Source organism: Mytilus galloprovincialis, chromosome 8 (assembly GCF_965363235.1).
Source record: "Mytilus galloprovincialis chromosome 8, xbMytGall1.hap1.1, whole genome shotgun sequence".
Lineage (NCBI taxonomy): Eukaryota > Metazoa > Mollusca > Bivalvia > Mytilida > Mytilidae > Mytilus > Mytilus galloprovincialis.
Window position 1 is genome coordinate 20,302,775 of NC_134845.1, and position 25,633 is coordinate 20,328,407.

The 25,633-nt window shown below is 32.2% G+C and overlaps 2 long non-coding RNA genes across 2 annotated transcripts; both read right to left on the bottom strand.

The window, feature by feature from the left end:
• Positions 1-288: 288 nt before the first annotated feature.
• Positions 289-3,356, bottom strand: LOC143043167 (uncharacterized). Its single transcript, XR_012968234.1, has 3 exons — positions 3,219-3,356; positions 2,322-2,412; positions 289-816 (listed from the first exon to the last, which is right to left on the bottom strand). It is a non-coding gene; the product is annotated as an uncharacterized LOC143043167 (long non-coding RNA).
• Positions 3,357-10,878: 7,522 nt separating this feature from the next.
• On the bottom strand, positions 10,879-14,590 carry LOC143085283 (uncharacterized). Its single transcript, XR_012981290.1, has 3 exons — positions 14,440-14,590; positions 11,258-11,385; positions 10,879-11,058 (listed from the first exon to the last, which is right to left on the bottom strand). It is a non-coding gene; the product is annotated as an uncharacterized LOC143085283 (long non-coding RNA).
• Between the last annotated feature and the right edge of the window lie 11,043 nt (positions 14,591-25,633).

Sequence of the window (25,633 nt, forward strand, 5' to 3'; positions counted from 1 at the left end):
TTTTCATAACATATGTCGTCAATTGAATCAAACTCAACGAAGACAATAATGTTGGCCTATACAGGTACATTAACGAATTACTAACGTTTGAAAACACTTAAATTTGTCATTTTAAAATTATTTTATTTAAACTTACAAAGCAAACAACTATAATGACAAGTATGCGGCACCAAAGGAAATAATTGAAATTTTTAATATAGTTATTTGTCAATGTTTATTATCACACTTTGCACCATTGTATATGTTTAGATCTGATAGATATATATTTATAATGACGCACTCAAACTATTTAATTATCAATTGACTGAATATGATTGATATTATCAGTTTACAACAAGAAAAAAATTTTCAAAGTCAATCCATAAGCAAGAAATCATTGGTAAATGTTATAATCGAATCATATTTACGATTACAGTGCAACCTGGCTTATACGACACCTGAGTATTCCAACATCCTGCTTTAACCGACACATTTTCTTGGTACCAAAATCTGTATATCATTACAGAAAAAAAACTGTTTATCCAACAACCTGCTTAATACGACATTTTGTTTCTGGTCCCCCAGTGTGTCGGATAAGACAGGTTACACTGTATTTACATTCCTTTTCAATAAGATCTATTTTTGAACAAATTTACGACTGTTACAACAGACGATACATCTGAGAAATTATCTTGACTGTTTGGTGTGTCATTCCAAAAGCTTAGTTTGCTGGTGATAATTGCCTTTAGACTGTGAATGCTTCTAGGACTATTTGTATATTGTGAGGCATGGCTGGTACTGGCGCTGTCTTTATCTGTTTTCATCCCTTTTCGTCGCCTGAAAATTAGTGTGATGAATTACTCATTATATTCATGCGTAACAAATATTTTAGTTACGGAAGTATTGGCAAATATGATAAATGGGCCATTGTCAATACCAAAGGTGGTTTCGTTGGACGATTGATCTAAGTAGTTCAACTACAGTATCGTTAGTATGTCAACACAGAGTTTGATAGCTGTGCTGCACCTCAAACCGTAGTTGTATGGCCGAATTTAAAAGGTACGTTTCGGGTTCTTCGCCAATAAAAACTAATTGAAACGAGATTAGTGCCGACCGTGGCTTTGAACAACAGTCAATTAATGAATAATTTAATCAATTGTCAATATCATGTTGACTATCATTTTAATAGCTATGAATCGAAACAACATATAAAAAGTAAAATTATAAAGATACTGAACTTTAAGGAAAATTCAAAACGGAAAGCCCTTTATCAAAAGATCAAACACATCAAAGGAATGGATAACAACTTTCGCATACCTGACATGGTACAGGCATATGTTAAAAATGACGGATTAAACCTGGTTTTATAGCTAGCTAAACCTTTCACGTGTATGACAGTCGCATCCAATTACACTATATTGACAACGATGTGTGAACAAAACAAACACATGTAATACGTAAAAATGTCAAAAATAGTGGTCAGGATCGTGTAATAATCTTAACCACTGTAAAACAAACAAATATGTTACAAAAATGCACTAAAATGCATAGAGACAAAGCACTTACATTAGAAAAAAATAAAGACAAGAATACAAACTTACCATAGAACAATAACACAATGCCGAGATGTATAAGTATTTATTTTATATCCTATACATTTCTCGGAATGTGATTAGTTAAAAGCGTCCTTGTGGAGACCGTGTATATTTGATATTAGGTTAGTAGGGAGGCGGGGCTTATCTCATACACGGTTAGTAGTGGTGTTACGTCCCTTTATATTCCATATAAGGTAGTAAGCAGGCGGGGCTTATTTCATTCACGGTTAGTAGTGGTGTTACGTCCCTTTATTAAAACAAAACTACTGATGATTAAGATTGAAATAAATCAATTAAAAACATTTAAACCTAACAAGTTGCTATTGTTTGTTGGTATCTGATTTTGTAAGATCAGTGGAAGTAGTTTCTTAATGCTAACAGTATTGAAGACTTGCTCATTTAGATAGGTCTAAATTTTGCACGCTAAGATAGTCGGTAAGATAAATTCGTTACATAGTGTGCTAGTGACCTACTACGGTATATATGGGATCAGTAAATTCCATATGATCCCATATACACCGTATTAGGTCACTAGCACACTATGTAGCTAATAATATTCTTCGTTCCTCTATTAAAATTGATTTGTTTTATTTTACATTTTCCTAATGTTAATTGGTTGGGGTTTTTTTGGAGAGGGGGGGGGGGTATGTGACTGACCAAAATGTGTATAGAATAGTTGAAACAAATTCATCACGAGTTTTATCATTGACGTAAATTAATGAATTGCTAGAAGGATACACATAATACCTGGTGTAGCATACTGCTAACGTTACCAAGCTTATGACAATAAAACATCCGATTAGAGGAAGGATAATTACTATGGTGTTAGTCTTGGTATCTGAAAATAATATAGAAATTGTAAATAAAAAAGAATATATTGTGCAGTAGAAATCTATATTAATACACAATTATTCGTTAATCGTTGTCCTTAAATGTAAATGATAAACACATACTAGAATTTCAGTTACTACCAGTTTAAAAAGCAATTTATATTCAAATTCATAAATTATTGTTTTAGCTTGTCGTTCGACATACAAACTTAGGTTCGATAGGATATCAAAATGTTGTTTGAAAACGTGTATAGTGACTTGAATTCAGAAGTTAACTCATAGCCAAAGCTAAATTTTAAGACACAGACGTGTATTAATCTGTAAAATACCTGCTGTTTTCATTGTTGTTGTTCTTCGGTTTGCATGTTTTGTCGACTTTTATATTATTTGTTTGTGCGTTCCATTTGTGTTTTTGTTGTATTGCTCTCATGTAGTGTAATCATATAAGCGAATGTTTTTAACATTGTCATAAAAGATGGAGGTTTGACTATATAAAACCAGTTTCAACTCATCATTTTTTTTTTCTAAAAATGTCCTTTTTCAAGTCAGGAATATAGCAGTTGTTACCAAAAAGATCGATTATATGTATGTTGGCGTTTGTTTTTGTGGCAGCTTAGTCTTCCTGTTATTCCTTTGTTTTCGTCTTTAAATTGATGTGTTTCTCTGGGTTTCAGTTTGTGACCCGGATTTGTTTACTCCCAAATCGATTAATGACTTTTGAACAGCGGTATACTTTATTTATGCATCTAGTTCTAGCAACCTTCCTTACAGTAGCATACGTTTATATACAACAAGGGTTTATAAACACTCCTACCATCTTTGGTGGGTTTTGGTTGACGCTGATCACTGCTACATACAGCCAATAGTTGTTCATTCTGATTATCACAATCAGACGTCAAATAACAACGTGACCCGTGACACTTCTTACACTGAATTACCGACTTGGTGTCAACAGATATTCCTGTCACAGATTGAAAAGAATAATCATGTTATTCGTCTGGGTTTTTTATTCAATATTGTGAAAATGAACAAAAGGTACATGCATATTTGTATCAAAAATTTGAATCATCCAAATTATATATCATTATACGACTAAAGGTTAGCCTTATGAAATGATGAGTTAAACTTACTTGTTTTTTTTTTTTTTTTTTTTATTACTATTATTTTATGCTTCAACCACCTTAATACCACTCACCTTGAATATGATTAGATAATATGTCTACAATCATTTGACAAAGAGCAAAGCCCATACCGCATAGTCATCCATAAAAGGCCCCGATAAGACAATATAAAACAATTCAAACGAGAAAACTAACGGCCTTATTTATATGAAAAAAATGAACGAAAAACAAATATGTAATACATAAACAAAAGACAACCACTGAACTACATATTGTACAGGCTCCTGACTGACTTGGGACAGACACATACATAAATAATTTGGCGTTTGGTTAAACATGTTAGCGGAATCCCAACTCACCCCCTAACCTGGGACAGTGGTATAACAGTACAACATAAGTTTTTATTTGGAATTTGATCGATTTTCCCATTGTCCATCCCGTTTTTCAAATATTTTCTTAAATAAGTAATTTTATTGTGTTTTTTTTTAATATACTGGGTGATTTGTTTTGACTAACAAGGCTATTTTGTGCTTAGCTTAGTTGACCCCTTTTCTAGGCCAAGCTATTGTATTATGTTATATATTATGTAATATGTTATTATAGTGTCTATGTATTTCATTCATTATTATCGTGTTGTACAGATGTATAATATATATTTTGTATTTTGATATGAAAGATTTTGTAACAAATAAGTAAAAATTCTGAAATTTACTTTCTAGGTTCTCCGTTCATATATACATTGCACATACGATATAAAAAAAAACTACTAGTCGGATTCTGACACTTACAACATATCAGATGGTTTGTTACGGTTGTAGGAAGATTGCATAAATATTTATATTTCAATTGTTCTTCAATAGATCTAGTTATTATGACAGAAGTGCCATCATCAGGGGTGCAACCGTCAATTTTATGTTAAAGTCTTTAATTTTGATCTATTAAGCATTCTAGTATCTTCTATACTCTTATGTTGGATATACGCCACTATTAGTTCTGTATTGAATAATTTGAAAATGGACGTCGTACTAAATGTCAAATCATCTATACTATTAAACGAGAAGACCTCATTTTTGGTGTCGCTTTTCTTATTTCCACAATAAATTAATCAACACGACTCTGTGTCCTATATATACAGTGCATAGTCGCATTTGTCATCCATTCATATGAATATTCAGATTGAGTTATTTTGGGAGAAAAACGAGAAAAAAGGCATCCGGATATTGTCTCGTCATTGGACGAAATTTTAAGTCAGATTATACTTCCGGTTTGCGTTTTTCTGTATACTTTGAACAAACAAATAGTACGAATAAAGTGTATTTTAATTCTGTTCAGAGTTTATTAAATGGAGAGGGTCTGTATACTATGTCAATTGACCACCATGGATCGATTACTAAACTAAGAATTGAAAGTGAATACACTTTATTTATATAGTAATATACAGATAAGCGCTAAAATCATTCATGTGAACTTTTGATACCTTTTCTGAAATTCTCCTTTCATTAAATATTTTACAAAATTCATTGATTACAAAAAAATGATGTGGTATGATTGCCATGTTGAGACAACTCTCCACAAGAGACCAAAATGACACAGACATTTACGACTATAGGTCACCGTACGGCCTTCTACAACGAGCAAAGCCCATACCGCATACTCAGCTTTAAAAGGCCCCGAAATGACGATGTAAAAAAATTCAAACGAGAAAACTAGCGGCCTTATTTATGTACAAAAAAGGAACGAAAAACAAATATGTAACACACAAACAAACGACAACCACTGAACTACAGGCTCCTTACTTAAATGTTCATAACATACTAAATGTATGTTCATATTGAAATTGATAGAAAACCAAAAATTGGGAATTTTGGAAATGAAGGAGAAGGTATACAACTTCTAACAACACTTTACATACTTTTTAACTCCGCTCTGAATGCCCGCGATTTCGCGGGTGTGTTCTAGTATAATTAAACTAAAGAGTTGATATCACACAAAAAAAAAATAGAACTAGGATTGGTCGTAAGTCATGAACAATTCAGTATACTTAGTAAGTTTTTTTGTGAAACCGACTCCAGTTCGTTTACATAATTGTTTTTTTTTAAATCGTGTCAATATATTCCGATAAGATTGTAAGATGATAGTCTTACTTTTTGTTTTGCAACTCAAAAATAGGCCTAAAAAATACGACTATTTGAAATGATATCAATACCTAACCCATTAAGGTGAAGCATTTAACTTCTTAATGTACTGTTTAGTAATACTATCAATCATATCCTTAATTGGACAGGCATGTTGTCTACAAAATAAGTTTTCAGCATGCCACATTTGGTATGAAAAAGCTTATTTTAGACATTATTTTGTTCTCTTCTTGAATTTGTATGAAATATTCCTCACTAGACGTACCATCATACAAATAATTCAAAAAACAATTCCAATGGTCCATCATGCAATTCAAAAACCATTAACTGGTATTCAATGCAAATATTAACAATAATAGAGGCGGTAATTAGCAAAACAGAATTTGTAGCGGAAAGGCCGATTTAAGTGCCATATAAAAAAAAGTAAATTAAACAACGGAAATTCCAAAACTGACAGATGGCAAATTCAAAATCTCACACACATTTGACAGATGGAAAATAACAGTCATATTTCTGACTTTGTACTAGCAATTCCTTATGAAGACAATGGTGGATGGAAATTGTAGTTTGTAAATTATTGGTTTATATAGGGGGCATGTTATGGCATCTACCTAAAACTAAAGCTCCAGTTGTGGTAAGCAACCATCCGTCTCAGTAAATCAAGTCGTACGGTAACCTATAGTTGTTTATTTCTGTGTCATTTGGTCTCTTGTGGAGAGTTGTCTCATAGGCAATCATACCACATTTTCTTTTTTTACATTTGTCAGATAGCTATTCTTCTGCATTTAATAATCCTATCAATTGCTATTTTGTTTTATTGTTATTCGTTTTAATTGTTTGATATGTTATTGAAAAACCAAAGATTTAAATGTGTGCAACCACGCAAATAAGTAAACTCGAAGTAAAGCAAATTTTCATCGGTATTTTAAGGTACCTGTAACTGATTGTAAATAAATTAATACCTGTGTCTGATGATAGATAAATTTGTCTTGCTACACCAATCCAATGCCAGAGGCTGGTTTTCCCTTTAAATGTAGATCTATTGATCATTTTCTCGGCTTCTATTATAGTAGAAATGTTTCCATACAGGTAAGAGTCCATATCTCTTTTGCATCTATCAAGTGAATCGCTCCATGTGCCATATTCTTTTAATTTGACGAATTCATTCTTGTCTTCTTAAAAAAGATAAACATTTTTTATCATTATACTAATTATAAGTTTTAGCGTTCTTGCTTACTAAAATTCTAATTAGTATAAATGTAATCATAGTTCAGTATAATGTCAAAAGTGTTTCACCTATTTAAAATTTCCCCAATATTTTTAAATAAAAACAAAACACTCACGTTTTGTCCAAATGTTGCATTGGAAAAAAGTCGCAATCAAAGCAGGAATGTATGTGGACTGCGTGCAATCCTATCGAGTACGTGCATGAATCTGTTGGATCTTTTATATTTCAAAATTAAGAATTTGTAAATACAAATTGGAGTAGTCGTTTGTAATATAATAAAATTTTATTATTTTGAGTTCTTAAAAAACAAATGTCGTTAGAAATTATCGTCAATAGTACAGCTTCTGTACGGTATCTAGTTAGTTATCAAAGGTACCCGGATTATAATTCAGTACGCCAGGCGCGCGTTTCAAGCAATACAATAACAAAGTTGAAGAGCATTGAGGATCCAAAATTCCAAAAAATTGTTCCAGATACGGCTAAGCTTATCTATGCCTGTGATAAGAAAATCCTGAGTTTTTCGAAAAATTCAAAGTTTTTGTAAACAGGATATTTATAAAAATGACCACAGTATTAATATCCATGGAGTGTTGAATACTTGGCTGGTAATATCCTCGGGGACGAAACGTCCATCAGCAGTGGCATCGACCCAGTAATGTAAATAGTCAAAGGTACCAGGATTATAGTTTAATTATAAAATGACTTAGTGCACGTGACATGTATGGCGTATTTTCTGTGTTGATTATTTTCATTGAATGTTAGTACTTTCCATTTGATAAAAAGATATTTGTCAGTCCTAAGAACTGCAATGAACCTTATGAACAACTGCTGACTTGTCTGTACAATGTATTTCATTTCTCATAATCAGTTACTGTACCATGACTTCCTCGGTCTGCGATGCACGCAATCCAGGTGATCTGAATTGTACTACCACTAATAAATTGTGAAACATGTTAAACATATTATTTGTAAACTGATCAACAATTTATCGACCAGCAATGTTATCGAAATTGAAAAAGAGTTTTACTATTTACACTTAGTACACACACTCCAATATACTCCCGAATAAAGATAAAATTAAATTAAATACAAAGTGTTGTGTTCAAAATGAACAATCTTCATGGAATGAATTATTCATAAACATTTTTTGGCGACGATGTGTAAGCTTGTATAATGATATGATAGGAATATATGTTATCGATAAAGAAATTAAGGCAACAGTAGTTAATGATCTATCCTTGTGAAGATACATTCACAATCGATTAGGCGAAAACGAATCCGAGTATAATAAGAAAACCAAAACCGAGGGAAACATATCATAGAATACATACTTTTCTCTTGACAAATTCCTCCATGTAAAACGTTATCACAATTCATAGGAATAAACTCGTATTTGTCAGGAGAGTCGGTAGTCCATAGGAAAACACATAATTTACTTTTTATGTAGTTACCTAAAACAGTAAGGTGTTCGTCGTTAATAAATTCAAGGCTGACACACTGCTCAAATTTTCAGTTTGTAACACAATATAACAAGATAAGAAGCGTTGATGTATGCTATTCGTTAAATTTAACTTTAAAAATTAAGTTTAACATGTAAATCACCTTTTACATTAAAACCAATAAGTTCTCTTCTAATCTGAAGTCATACAATGTAATGAGTATTTCCAAGACAGTGTCGATTATATTGGAAATACATAGCAACAATATATCGTTCCTTATATTTCAAAGTCAATGTTCAATATAATGAAAACAATAACTTATCGTAGATTTGATAATAAGGGACAGTATTTAGGTAGCAATACACAGTTAAGAAAAAGTACCTAAAATTGACACACCCTTTTCACCACCCTATTTGCTTGCAAATAGATAAGGCTTTATATTTGTGTTATGCATGTGTTATATATATGGAAAAAGCATCTTCCATACATTTTGATTTCCAATAGATAAAATGGTGAAATATAATTTCTTTTTGGTGTAGACATGGCAACAATCTGCATTTATTCAATACACGATAGTGCATAAAGTGGGTAAAAATGTCAAACAGTTTCGTCCAATTGAGAATTTCAAGTCATTAGAGTGATAAAATTCCTGACACCTTAGACATGTATCTATTGAGAGACCCAAACGAATCATACGTTGCTGCTCCCTTTTTTCATCAAATTGAATTGAAAAAATCGAGGGCTAAATCTTTTTGAAAAACACTACAAGAATTTCTGGACCTTCGGACATGAACATGTGGACAATCAAATAGAAAAATGTCATAATCAACACGAACAAACAATATTGATGTTCATGTAAACTCACTTGGAAGGCTATATTACTCTTGAACTATCAAGAATTAAAGTCATATGAAACATCAAATTAAAAAACAATATACATATGGGTTTTTTATAACAAAATGAATAGTTGTCATTATTAAACATATGAACATATACTTTTTTCTGAAGAAAATTCTTTAATTTGTCCACATTTAGAAGAAGTCTACTTTTTTTAATTGCTTGCTTCCAGGAAGCAATTCGTCGACATATTTTTCGTATGCAAAGTGACCTTAGCGTGAACCTTCTCGTAAAAGTCCGGTGATCGCAGTACGCATGGGTCTGTCATTTTAATAAACTATTATCTGATTGTACATGTTAAACATGTGCTCCTATTCATACTTTTTTGTTGATTGTTTACTATAAGGTGACAACCGGTAAACCTCAGAATCAAAACACGGCATTTAATGAGCTGCCATATTTGTTAAACCATAACAGACAGAGAGAATAAAATTGACGATTATACGATATATTAGCGTAAAAAATTATAAAATCGTGCACAGAGGACCAAGTTTATGATAAATGCATGCATTGGTTCAAGAATTGGATAAACATAATTTTCCAATAGTCACTTGTTTCATATGACCTTCAATTTTATTGGACAAAGACTTTCATATTTCAAAAATCTTTTTAATAAACTTCTGTGTTCTAGCTGGAATGAGCAAATTGGCCTGCTAGTTTTGAAAATTTGTTCATAATAAACATTGTATGAAAGGTTCATCAGTAAGATACAAAATTATTAATCTTTATTTGACATGTGGTAGTGAAACTGAAATTATAATCTTGCTCGTTATACAAATTATCACGAATCAATGCGCTGGTAACTTTTTTCAATATTGATGTTTGGAAGGAGGAATACATTTCCTAAAACTGTAAAAGTCCTGTACTGAAGACTGAGTCAATGGAAGCAAATGATGGTAGGTACCAACTCTATTTTTTTTTTCATAAAAGCTGTCAGGGGAAACTTTCCTTAACCCTCTTATCCAAAACTTTACAGAGCAAATCTCTTACATACCCCTTTACCAACCCTTATTGTGGTCTATGATAGTGATAGTAAGTTTTTTTGCCCAGGTGATCTCAATTGACGAATAATTTGGATTCAGGCTTGCATGCGTAGTCACTTCCATAACCATGCATGCGAGTTTTGGTTTAAATAAAGACCATCATTTACAAAAGAAACTATATATAATTCGTCTTGATATCGTCGCAACAGTGTTAGATCTGTAAATTCTACAATTTTGTACTTCCCTGGCCAGGAATCGAACTCATGTTACTGATATATCGTGGCACCAAATCGCCTTGCACTATGGCCGACTCGCCAATCACAATAAAAAAACACATGTATAATTCGACTTGACATCAGCCCAACAATGTTTAATCTGTAAATTTGCAGAAGCAAATTGTTTTGTTCTTCCGTGGCCGGGACTCGCACTGATGCTAATGAGATATCGTGGCATCAAATCCTCTGCACTATGACCGACGCGCTCGACCACCAAGGTTCTACAATAATAAAGCTTTCAATGCCCGGGTGGTACCTTTCCTCGTCAGGTATAATCTAGCATCGTAACACAATAATACATGATATGTTATATATATATATAAATTAAACAGCTTAATGCCAACTGCTAGAAAATAAAACATAACACCTGAATTATCTGTACGTACCATAGTCATTTTTCATTCTAATTGGCGATGTGGCATACACATTGAAAATATTTGTATGTTTTGTACTTCCACAATCATTTGGGAACGAATCGATATCATGCTGTTTTATTTCTCGACATTTTCCATCACATTTCTTTGGTGACAAACCATTTTTTTCCGGGATTTTACCCAAACACAAACACATATTATTCTACAATAAGAGAGGATTAATATAATGTGTGTCATTATTATATTAGTTATTAAGTTACGACTATACATTTCGATAGAACAATTTGTTTATTGTCGTCATTGACACGAAGTAGAAAACTTTTATTATTTTTTAAACTTGCAAATATGGGCAATAATTTAATAGTTATTATTATGAAAAACATTCGTGTAGTGACAATTACCTGGATGGAAAATGCAAACACATTGACCGGCAAACAACTTTCTTGGCATAATCCTAAACAAGGCGCCGCCAAAGGGAGTCTACGCCGTATGTCTGTATTATCCTCCAAGTAGTTCAAACTGTAACATCCTTTGAAAAAACGATTCATGAAATGAAAAAAATATCTGTTTGCTGTTGTCGTAAGAGATAAAGATTTCATGCAATGTCCGTATGAAAAGTCTACACAATCCTATATTAAACCTTATTCAATTTGTTACGATTCTTGGAAAACAAACTAAAGAATGGCATACCAAACTCATTTGTGCGAACAATAGTGTTCTTTTCCTTGTCTTAATGAATATTACTTTAGTGTTTAATATATTTTGTGTTTTGCTATAGTGAATTTTCGTATTCTTGTCTTTCGTTTTTGCTGGTGTGATGTGCCTTTTTGGGGTTTCTTTGTTGACATATTTGGGTTTTGTTTTCATTAAGATTATAACACAATGTAGACTACTGTACCCCATTTTTTTACATTTTTACCTTTTATGTCTGTAGTTTTTGTTCACACATTGTTGTACATATAATGACATTTCATGCGCCTGGTATACAACTAAGAGGTTTAGCTAGCTTAAAAACCAGGTTTTATCCACCGTTTTTTACATTACAAAATGTCTATACCTAGTCATGAGTATGACAGTTGTTATTCCTTCATTCGTTTGATGTGTTTTAGATTTTGATTTTGCCATTTGATTAGGACAGACCTGATTTTGATGTAAAAAAAAAAAAAAGCTGAAATATAATTATATTGAGACAGACTGGGTCGCGAAGCGACCCAAACCACCTCGCGCAGCGAGGTGGCCTTCACGGTCGGGGGTCTGGGGGCCGCTTAAGGCCCCCAGAAAATTTTGGGATAAATGGTGCAAAATTATGCAATCTGGGCTATTCCTGGCACTTAAATTTAGTTTTAAAAAACATTGTTTTTATATAAGATTTTTCCCCATTTTTCAAAAAAACGTTCAATATGATATAACTTCTATCATTTTTAGATTTTAAGAAGAGAAAAAACATACTTTCTCAATTGCTGACAACTTCTGATAATAAATAGGAAAAGGAAATAATTAATATTTAATAAGGGTAAACATTTATGGTGTATAAATAATTTATAATGGCAATTTCATTTCCATAATTCATTGATTTCAGTGTCAATAGTGTCCTTTTGTCTTTTGAGAAGCTGAGGTAATGTGTCCGAATCTTGCTCTTTTGGCTGCTTTTTCAATCAATTCTTTTGCTTTTCTCTTGGAAACTGTTTTTTCCTGCGATTTGATTTGTAAGTTTGCTTTTTTTCCTCATTGATTAATTTCTTTTTGAGCAGTTCTTCCTTGTACTGCTTACAAGCAGTTTTCATATTTTTACACAGGTGAGGATCTATCTTTTCATGTAATACATCTTTTTTCTTGTAGTACTCTACAGCTGTTTTCTCAGTTGCTTTCAAACTGTATTTTGTATTCTGAATAGCATTGTATGTTGAAATGTTATGACGTTGCATGAATCCATTAAGATTGATGTCAAGTTTTTCCATGGTATGTCATTTTTTTCAAATACATCCACAACTTTTGTATACAGAGCTTCACTGTTCACAGTAACACATGTCAGGGAAGATAAATGCCTGACCACTACTTTGTTTGAGATTTTACAGAAATAACTAGCAAGTATAGTTAGCACCTTTTGATAGTTAGAACTTGTGCTTTCATCCATATTCAAGGAAAAGCAACCTGTCTTCAAACATCTTATAAGATCTTCTTCAAAAGTTTTTCCAACGCCAAAACGGGTCTTATATGAAGCAGTGGTTCTGTTCATAGTGATGGAGTCCAAAGCCTTTTTATCATCAGATAAAGTTTTTGCCAATTCAAGCATTTTTGGCACAAGGGAAAAAGATAGAGAGTTTTCGGAAGTAAATGCCACTACCATAAATTCCATATTTGTTACCCTATCCTGAAATGATGTAAGTGAAGCTGGTGCAGGTTGTTTTAGTTCTGCAGATGACTTGAACATTGGATGTAATCCATATATACCTTGGTGAGTATCTAATTTTGCTCCAAATGCACCTAAAAATAAAACAAGTTAAGTATTACAACAACAAGTCAATCTAGTTAAAAGAGACTTGAGATGCATTTTGACAAAATGTCTGACTACAGCATTAAAATGTTTTTATATTGTAGATTAAGTGGTAATTATTGCTTTTGTCAGGTTGGGACATTTAAGGGATATCCCTCTTTAGGGATTGTTCCCAACCTGTGTGTTGGTGTTTATCCCTTTGACTTATACATCATTTGAAGAAATATTTGCAGAAAAAACTAAGTCCAGACCTACAAAAAATTTGGGCATAGTAGCCCCTAGAAATTAAGAATTTATACCCCCCTATCCCCAATTTCCCAGGCCTTAAAGTTTGGTCAAAGAAAGAAAAGCAAAGAGAGTAGGACAGTTCTCCTTATCCTAAAAGAACATACCCCATTGCTTAAAAGATAGATACACAACATTTAGACAAATAAATAAAGAAATTTCAACGTACCAGACAGGCTGTGGTTTGTTTTTCTCATTTTCAAATTGTCCAGGTGAAGTTTTTTGGTTAAGTGTTGCTCCAAACGTCTCCAGCCTCTTCCAGCGTAATTGATGTCTTTTTGACATAACTCACATCTGGCAATTCCTCTTGAGTTAATTTTCCTAATAAACTGGCCTACTGGGTTGCCATAAACCGAACGTTCAACCCAATCCCATTTCCAACAGTTTTTGACACCTTTGTCAACTTCCAAATTGTATGAGTCCCTCTGAAGTACAACCTTTCATCTTGACTTTGAAATCTCGACCAATCACGTTCGTCCTTTTATTAAAACATAGCTATGGCCAATCAAAAATGAGCTTATTTCCGCTTTTGGAAGTTTTTTTTATATAATTTTTATCGGATTCGGAGAAGAGCGGAAAATTATCCGGTTTTGCCGTGATAAATAAAAAAACGGAATTCAAAGCAAGAAATCGGAAAGAAGTCGAGCGGAAAGCGGAATTCCGCTAAAAAACGGAAGAAAATCAGGTCTGTTAGGAACATGATGGACTTTTCGTTTTGAATTTTCCTTTGAGTTCGGTATTTTTGTTTTTTTACTTTTTCAAATATTATGATCGTTAATGTATTTAAAAAAATATAACATGTACCTATAATATGCATCCAGCGAGACAACCTCTCATATTCTCCTGTCCAGTACTTCCCGCGAACATATTGTGATTGTCCTCGTATTAGGAAACTGTTTCTTTTACTACAATACAATTGTGCGTCCATCCATGTCAGCTTAGATTCTGATGTAAATTCACTAAGTCCTAATAGTAGAAAATAATAAGCAATGTTAATAACCATTTGTAATTCATTGTTAACTATTTAGACATGTTGTGTTGACTTCGAAAGAAATGATTCATTTTATTCAAAGACATAAATAATCCATGAATTAGACAGACGTGTGTATCAATTGTTACTTGGTATAGTTTTTATTTATTTTAAGTAGATTTGTTACGATAAGGTTTAATTTAATTACGAGAATTGACATGAAGCGATATCAAATTCTAACAATTTGTTAAACCTATTTATATAATGGCCAACATTTCATTTGTGTTGAAAAAGAAATCCCGCGAATCGTTGATCTAGTCTTTTAACATACCGGTATGACGTCATATTTTTTTCCGGCGTCAAACTATAACATTAGGCATTTTAAAACATTTCGTAGGCTTCAAAGTGTAATAAAATTTGACAAAATGATAACTTTAAGGTGAAAAGTGTAAGGGTCGTGAATATTATTGAAGAAATCACATTCGCTCGTTTCAAAGGACGAAATGTAAATCGTCATAACCTATGAAAGCTATCAGTGACCTATCGAATATCCAATGGAAATGTCGAAATATCGTCTCATGACGATGATTAAGCCAATCAAATTTTCATATCACTTTTTCGTATAATACTCCGTACAGTATGATCTAATAAATATATCTGCATGCAAGAAATAGATAACAGGCCACAACTATAAGAGAAAACACTTTTAACCTTAAACAAATTGAGGTTTGAAGGGTTATTATTTTTTTTATCTTATTGGACTATTTCCTTTGTGACGGTGACTATTTTAAAAATTTTAATGACTAGTTATATTTGTTGAAAATTTCATTGCCACCATCTCGAAAATGTCAAACCTCTAATGCACATCTCCACAGGGTAATGCACATTATGGTGAGTGTTATCAAATGTTTTTCAAGTCATCTTCGAGAATTTGGACAAAAATGTTCAAAATGTATAATCGAAGAATATACCTCCCCTAACCAAGAACATGCAAAATATATTGCTTCTATCATGTGTTATCTCCAAACACAATATAATGGTCAGTTACCGCCAAGGACTTAAAAAGGTGATAAAAGTTAATTAGAAATCTTTCATTGATATTTATGAGGGTTTACAAAGTGGATATTAACACGTTTAACGTTTTATGTTATGTTATGGGAATTAAATGTATTTGCTTACTTGAATATAATGTCGCTGATGAGTTGTGAAGACGAAACGCGCGTCTGGCGTCTTTAATTATAATCCTGGTACCTTTGATAACTATTTTATAATGAGTTCGACCAGGTTGAATTGCTCACATATTCCATATTTTTAAATAATCGGTCATCAATTAGCTAAGTATCTCTACAACACGATTGTTTGCCGAACCATATAAAATGAGAGTCAAATGTTAAGTCACTTTAATATGCTTTTTTGTAAAGACCATAAAGTTGTACCCAACAATTGCCATCACCTGATGGCATCATCTTACTATTCCTGTATTCCCTTTCTATTTTCAGAAAGTACATAAATTTACTCATATTTCAAAAATGCACTAGAGATGCAAATATTATGATGACCTTTAATTCCGTAGACTTAAAGTTGAGACTTAAAAGACTAACGTATGCGAATCAAAGAGGCAAGCAAACCAGTGAGTGACGGTACTGATATTTGCTTTGTGTTCATAATCACTGTAACAAAATGATTACTCGTTAGGGCACACAAAATTGCTAAATATATGTCTTTCTTTTAACGTTTCTAAAAGACTTGGAGATATTAGGAGACAAGCCGAATTGATTATTTACAATAAACATAAACCTTAAATTCCTATAATTTCTATGTTTTTAAGATGACAAGTAATAGACAAATAGTGATGGTTTTTTTTTCAAAAAAAACCTGGATTATTTTACCATAAACACAAATTTTATGGTTTCTCTGATAATCAACACACGTAATTGTTTTTTAGCATGATAAAGTTTTAATCAATGTGAGTACTCACCTTCTTTAGCAGTTAAAAGTATACAAATGCATATTTGAAAACTTCCCATTGTTTAGAAATACATGTCGTCTTTATATATAGCAAAATTCCAACTGTATTTTGAAAAGGTGCGGATTATTATAGTCAAATGAATGTCATATCAAGTTTAAGAATTAACTGTGCTCATGATAAATGTTCTCTTCAAAACCAAAATTGTTTTCTCATTTTATCTAAATAATGGAACGTAACACCAATTAACCTGGTATCCATATGGTGCATAACAAAGTACAAGGCAACAACCGGAAACCAATTTACTGTCAGGAAATTAATTCGAAATAAAATACCCTTTGAACAATAATTCTGTCCAATCGAAAAATAAATTGTTCAATCATTTACTTATAAAGTATGGTATTATTGTATAATTAATAACTAGTATGAGCATACAGCTTAGTGTTGTTTAAATAATGATAGGAAACAATACAAAGTATTAAACATGTTCAATATTCGAAATTAACAGACTTCGTTTTCACCTTCTGGTCATTTGTTAATAATTGTTCTTTCCGTAGTGATACTAAATTTATCTTAACACTATTTTCCTACATCTTTTTTAAAAAAATAGATGTAATAGAATCGGTACATGTAAGGGATGTTGTTTTATATTAAACTATATATTTCTTGTTCCTTGACCAACCATTTTTGTGATATTGCTTTCATTTCACAACAATTAATTAAAGTCATTTTGGAAAATATGGATCAGATACAGAATAATGTTATTAATACTTCGTTAATTTTATACATGTTGCATTTTATCTTTATTTAAAACATATTGAATACGTTACATTTTAAAACCGATTAATCGATAAACGAAATCGTTTTAATATTTAATTGCGGTTCACATGTCTTAACTATTTAGTGCTATTTACGCGATACAAATAAAATTATGCACAAAAAAGGGTAAATTTACAAAAAATATTTACCCAAACTCTAGTAAAAAGTAAAATCACAAAAATACTGAACTTAGAGGAAAATCAATTCGGAAAGTACATAATCTCATGGCAAAATCAAATAACAAAACGCATCAAAAACGAATTAACAAGAGCTTTCATATTCCTGACTTGGCACAGGTATTTTCAAATGTAGAAAATGGTAGATTAAACCTGGTTTTATAGCGCTAACCCCCTCATTGATGACAGTCTCATCAATTTCCGTTATATTTACATTGATGCGTTAACAATACATAAAATAGTCAGAATATGGGTACATCAGTCATCATCGTATAACAATTTTAAAAGGAACAATTTAACAGAACACAAAAACATCTATCTACAAACACATGCATTCATTTGTGTGTCTGACGTCAGAAAATTTTATACGTCACATAGATTTGTCGTTCAATGTGCATACAAACAATTTTAAAATTTACCTAGGCAATGTTAGCATGCAGGGTTACAAAAATTATGTAAGAATAAATTTCAGAAATAGACCGAGATTTAAACTAGCCCAAAAGTTATATGTAGAGTTTATAAGAATCCACAAATAGTTAATTCCACTACGCGATTGAACGATTTTGACGTTTGTGGTTCAACGTATATTGTCATTCATAATATAACAATATTATACTGACGGGATCTTTTAAAGTACAGAGTCACGTTATAAGAACCAAAGAAATACAAAAAGTCGCATATACAAAACACACCACCAAAAAATGAAAGACGATACAAACACATTGACGAGATGTATAAGTACCGAGCCACGTCAACCGAATATCACATAAAACCATTAACAGTAAAAGTAATATTAATAATAGAACAAAGACAAATGAAAGAACTATAAAACACGTTGTTAAGATGATAAACAACATCAGTACGCAGAATCTATACATCAAGACCATCGTGTATTATTTGTGAAGTTGATACGGAATATTTATTAACAAGGTCTTGGTACCTTCCGATGAACTTTTTTAGAAAAAGGACGAGACGTTCTTTGACATACCCCTGGTTCATCAACTTTCTACTCAGACACGGATGACGTTTTACAAAGTCTGAGTAGGAGCTGCAAGTAATTGATAGCTTACAAACTTTGTAAATTCCTTTCAAATGAGAAATTAATTTGCATCTTAAAAATCTTTGATTCCTTGCTTAGATTTGGCTATATTTGAAAAACTTTTTGGTTCTATCAGCTCCGTATTGTTTGTATTATGCTTGATGTTTGAAAATGTCAGGACCGCAGGCGTCACTGGAGGAACAATAATAGTCGAATGCCGTCTGGAGCAGTTAACATTTACTTTTGTTTCAATGATATCGGATGAATAAACATAATCAATATTAACTAAAACTGCTTAAGAACAAGAGTGTAGGTAAAACCATTGACAAAGTCTATTTGAAACAACTACAGGAAAGAAAAGGGGAGAAATCTATGATTGTAATTTATTCAGAGTGAAACGATTTTTAAACAAAAACAACATTGAAATCCATCAACTTTAAATTTGTACTGTACCGCTTTCTTATCTTTTAGAAAAATTATCGTTTGTATTAAGATTAAGATTTAAATTCCTTTAATTTGTATGTTTTTTTAGATTACAAGAATTAAAATATTGATGTTATTTTTTTAATTAATCCTCGCTATTATTACAATAAACAAAGATGAATAGTTCAAAAGTATATATACGCTAAATTAAATTAAAATGTCATAGCCGGAATGCAATTTGCTGTCGGAAATGGATTCGTAACCAAAATACCCTTTGCAATTCGAAAATTTTTCTTCAATCCTTTCCCAGGAAATTGTGGTGGTATTTTAAAACTAATATGAGCATACGGCTTAGTGTTGTTTAAATAATGATAGGAAACAATACAAATTATTAAACATGTTCAATATTAGATGTCCACTAATTTCAATTTCACCTTCTGGTCATTTGTTTATATTTGTTATTTCCGAAGTGATACTGAATTTTCGTTAATTGTAAGATTCATGTTATGTAATTAGCTAAAGTTCAGTTTAACTGTTTCTCTGATTTTCAACCACTGCGTTATTAATCCTTAAACCTTTTCAATTGATCCTGAATATTTGTTATTTTGGTATATGAAACAAATTGATGACCAGATGATGCGTATCTCGACAACCAATGTCTCTTCAGTGATGCTTGATGCCCAAATTTTTATAATACTAAACTTTTTTTAACAGATGTGGAGCGTCTAAAAAGAAAAGGACAAAAATATAGCAAAAGTCGGGCAAAGAAATTCAAGATTTGCACGAGGGAGATACATTCCTCAATTTGAAATAATTTCAAACACTTTGTTATAGCAAATTTGATTTTCATACCAGTACCGCAGTGCTGGCTATTGAGGTAGTGATACCCTCGAGGACTATCAGTAAACCAGCAGAAGCATCGACCCAGTAGTAGTACTTTCATCAACGGTACTAGTTTTTCTGCACCAGACGCCCATTTAGACAATTAATCAATTATCATAGGTGCTCGATGCAAAAGTATGTGCAAGTTTAATGAAAGTTATCTTTAAACAAGCTGAATTTACAAATCACTCCATAAAGTCAACAGGCCAATCATACCACATCTTCTTTTTTAATACTGTCCAAGATGTGAACTAATTTTCTGATCGTGACATTATAAGGTTGTCATGACACAGATCAGAAACTTCAAATACAATTATACAGGAAAGGTCATAACTAAAAGAAATAAGTCGTGCGCTATGCATATCTGTTATAAATACATGTACTGAAGATATTGTTGAAATTACCCTCTTACAGTAACAAAGTGAAGCTAACTTGATGAAGATATGTGAAACCAATGCCACCGTTCGAACATTAGAAACAACTTCTGTCAGCGTCTAAATTCATGTTCTTGCAGATCATGAATTAATACCAACTCCTTTGTTCTACCAGGGTTGATCTGAGCCGGGTAATCCCTACCAGATCACCCCAGTTTGAGTTTCTCTGTTTTGCATGCTTTCCTTTGTTTTGTAACGTTTTAACGGGAATGCCTAATCTACAATAAAAATTAAAATTAGTTATTCAAAATATACACACTTTCAAAATTTATGTAGAAAAAATCCATTGTCTATGCTGGGAGCTTTAGCATATCAACCCACGACACATACCCCTACACGAGGACGACTGGGTACCAACTCTCATGTTATTGAATATATTTAAAGGAAGCAAGATATTTTCATAATTGGAATTTTTATACTTTCCATAATTAAGGCGAGTCGTAAGACTGATTGTTCAATGGTATTCTCTACCCTTTTTATAAGAGAGGCAGGTTGATAAAAAAAAGGGGAGCGATTATTTTAGAAAGTGGCGTTTAAGTGTGGGCCGATTAGCCAGTTGGGCGAGTTGACATGGTTTCATAAATACAAATCGTGTTCCGAGGTCATAAAGGGTATATATTATATAGTAATATATAAAGTATGTTATAATGGTTGTGTTGTGTTCTATACTAGATTTTATGAATTATAAATGTTTTCTCGTCTAATATAAAACAGCTTGGATGTAAAATAGTAATCCCATTCGGACTTGGTGTGTCAGTGTCAGATCACCCCGATGGCCGGAGGCATTTACACACCAAGTCCGAATGGGATACCTATTACGAATAACCTGTCGGTATGTCAAACTTGTGCAAACTGTCGACAAATAACTTCATTGATAATGGGGTCAAACCACTAGATAACGTACCATTTACACCCATGACACCAAATACAATAAAGCATTCATGGCATGGAAATGTCATGTTCAAGTGAAACATTATTATAGTTACTTCCGTCTTGGGCAGTTTGTTTGAATTTGATTAATTTTGAATAATAGCTAGTTAAATAAATACTACTTTCAAAAAAGTTTCCCTTTAACTATGAGTGTGTCAAATAAAACACAATTTGTAATAACACTGAAACAGATATTCATCAAGTGCAAATACCGTTTGTTCGCTGAAATAAACAATTGTGACTCTTTTAGCGGGGAATATAAAAAAGGTCAATCCAAGAATAATTTCTGTTCGCGCTTTGCCCTCAGAGAAAACAAAATTTAAAGGTTGTCTATTTTGTATATTCACCTTCCTCAGGACCATATTTTAAAATATCTACATATTCGCAAAGCAAAAACATTTGCAATTGTGATATAAATACCGACACTGTCTTTGACGTCTTTATCTTAGGTAATAAACAATAATAATATATATTGAATCAGTAGAAGACGATCAACTATTGACACTCACAAGGAAGATATTAAACAAAGTGTTCCAAATGTTAAGTTGAAATCATCTCTTCGTAAATTTTACGGATGCCATCACGAGTTTGTTGACCGTTGGAATAACGGTTTTACAGATGATATTTGATATGTTCCTTTTGTCGTAACAACAATTCACTTCCCTTTCACCACGAAAGTGACCTACCGAATTATACTATTTACCGGGTTTGTGATAACATAAGCAACACGACGGATGCTTCATGTTGATGTTCGTGTTGCTTAGTCTTTAGTTTTCTATGTTGTGTTTTTTGTACTATTATTTGTCTGTTGTCTTTTCATTTTTAGCCATGATGATGTCAGTTTTTTTTTTCGATATATGAGTCTGACTGTCCCTCTGGTTCTTTCGCTTCTCTTTTATAACGATTTTTCCGATGTCGTTTGCTGCTGTCTGCCAAGGTAATTTATAGTTTATTTTTATATAAATTAAGCCGATAGATTTTTTTTTACAAAAGTCTCACATTTACAAATTCTTGAGTCTTTTGTACATAACTATACAATATGTTCCAAGAACTATTTGTGTCCGAATTTTTGTGTAGTGCAAGAAGCATTTGACTGATATATTACTATAAGGTTGTTTATAAAAAAGTGAAACCGATATGGTTGCAGTGTTCTAATAGAAAATTGTATCTAATATAACCAAAAAAAAAGATGTCTTATGATTGTCAATGAAACAACTCTCCACAGGAGACTAAAATGACACAGAAATTAACAGTTATAGGTCACTGTATGGTCTTCAAAAATGAACAAAGCCCATCCCTGCATAGTCAGCTATAAAAGGCCCCGAAATGACAATGTAAAACAATTCAAACGAGAAAACTAACGGCCTTATGTACGTTCAATAAACGAACAAAAACAAATATGTTACACATTAACAAACGACAACCACTGAATAACAGGCTCCTGACTTGGGACAGGCACATACATACAGAATGTGGCGGGGTTAAACATGCTAGTGGTATCCGAACTCTCCCCTTAGCAGGGACAGTGTTATAACAGTACAACTTAAGAACGATCTATATAAAACATTTGGAAAAGTCTTAACTCATCAGATGGACAATGATACATGAGGACGTGGCCGGGTACTTGTACATCTCAACAATAAAAAGACAATAGGTACATATCTGAGAGTACTCACAGTTAACTGACAGCTTGTTCAAAGCCATTAACAACTAATACAAATATCAAGCATATCAGAATAATTTATTTTACCTTTGTTCCAAGTTTTTGAATTCAAAAAGATGTGGTATGAGTACTAGTGTCAATGAGACAAATCTCAACTCAGGTCATAATTTGTATAAGAAAAACCTTTATATGTCGTAGTACGGTCTTTTGTTAAGTCTTGTACACAAAACAACTTAGTTTGGATCAACGAAACTTATACTACATACTTGGTGTACACCGACATAGCTAGATTATGTAATTAATTATCTAATCACTACCACAATTTGATATTAATAAGTATTGTAATTTTCATTGCTATAAATAAATGTTTTATCAGTCTTACAAATCTAATCTTGACTTTTATGTGACGTCAACAAGTGCGTTGATTGCTTTGGCTAACTCGGCTGTGTATTTGTATGTGCTGGTTTAAGTTGTTTTATGAAATGTAACCGTTTTTATTCAGTAGTTAGTCACCACTTCAGTTTTATCATATTATATACTAATTTTATAAATTTTACTGTCGGCAAAGGTATGAATTATTCTCAATAATAAGGATGTTCTTATCCCAGGCAGAAAAGGTCACAACTTTTTGGAACTTTTGGTCTTCAGTGCTCTTCAACTTTGTACTCGTTTTGGCTTTCGAACTTTTTTTCATCTGAGCGTCACTGGCTAGTCTTGTGTGGACGAAACGCACGTCTAGCGTATTAACTTTTAGTAAACCTATTACCTTTTGTTAGCTATTATTAGTGCGTTTCTCTGTCCTATATGTTCTCTCATTTATTTGTATTGTAGTCCTGTCAAGTAATGTTGTCATTTTATTTTACATTGCCATAAAAGCGGGAGGTTTGGCATGCCACAAAACCAGGTTCAACCCACCAATTTTTCTTTAAATGTCCTGTACCAAGTCAAGGAAATGGCCATTGTTATATTATAGTTCGTTTCTGTACGTGTTACATTTTAATGTTGTGTTTTTGTTGTGTCGTAGATCCCCTCTTATGATTGATGCGTTTCCCTCAGTTTTAGTTTGTAACCAGGATTTGTTTATTTTTTCTTAATTGATTTATAAATTTCGAACAGCGGTATACTATTGTTGCCTTTATTTTTGTATTACAGCAAATGCAATTGCAGATGAAAAAAGAATAAAAACTTCATAGAACTCTTCAAGTAAATTTATTCTACGCCAAATAAAGTACACAACAGTTTTCAGTGTCAACATGACTGTAATCGTTGGAATGAATACAAAGAGGGGAAATGATTAAACTTCAACTTTACATTGAAAATAAATTATGTTGACGTTATTCTGAATGCTACTGTTGAGACTTCTATAAAGTATTGATATCAGCAAGAGACATTTTGATAAAAAGATGTATCTAGATTATCTTTTATATAATTTGTCCTCAATGCTCTTCAACTTCGTACTTTATTTGGCTTTTTAAACATTTTTTTATTCGAGTGTCACTGATGATTCTTTTGTAGACGAAACGCGCGTCTGACGTACTATAAAATTATAATCCAGGTATCTATGATGAGTTTAATAATTTTGTTTCATGATGATAAGGTTGAATATAATCTATATTAATGGTTCTTCAATATTGTCATGAACGTTACTTCAACTACAGGGTACTATGATTTATACTGCAACTAGCTGTGTTTATTTCTTAAATATAGTAACATAGCTATATTTTGTATAATGTCAATTTCATCATGGAACACTTTCTCCACAATCAGGTGTCCATTCAGGAATGAAAATAAGTTTGACATTTGTATAACGATTTAAAAAGCTATCAATGTATTAATTTAAGTTGCAGTATAAAAACAATATTAGGTCAATGTCATAAAAATAAATACTTTTTTATACTCGTCGCAAAACTGGTGAAGGGCTCGGTAAAACCTTGCCCTTCCCCAGTTTCTCAGCGTCATACAAAAACAAATATATTTTTCTTACATTGACCTAATATTGTTTTTATACTGCAACTTAAATTAATACATTGATAGCTTTTCGTATATTTCTATAGTTGTTGGTAAAAATATTCAGTCATTATAAAATGTTATATATAATGTTGATTGCAAATCTTTGTTCTGCCTTTTTGTTTTTCTCAATGAAGTTCACTCTAAATTTTCGTCTGTTCTCTTTATTTGCCAAACATTAACATTGCCAAGGTTTTATTTCTAGAACAGTGTGTGATCTTATTTTAAAATGCATTATATTTTCAGTACAATTTAAATTATTTACAAGAGACATGTTTTGACAAAACTGTTGTCATAACTTTCAAGATGATCAGTTTGCTTTCATTTTTTGACGCACATATTGTTTGTACTTGATAAAAAGAAAAATCCCACGTAAAACAGAGGCAAATATACCAAAGGATATTCAAACATATAAGTCGATAACAAAATTATAACATGTATCCCATAGTTGCAAAAAACGAAAAACCGACCCAAAATTAACACCAGTAAAACACAAAACACAAACTAAAGAATAAAGAATAAACACCACTATAGATGTCAGAAGATGTGGTATCAGTGCCAATGAGACTCTCCTTCCAAGTCACAATTTGTAAAAGTTAACCCTTATAGGTCAATGTACGGTCTTCAACATAGAGCCTTAGCTCACAACAGCAACATATAAAGGGCCACAAACATGACTAGTGTATCAT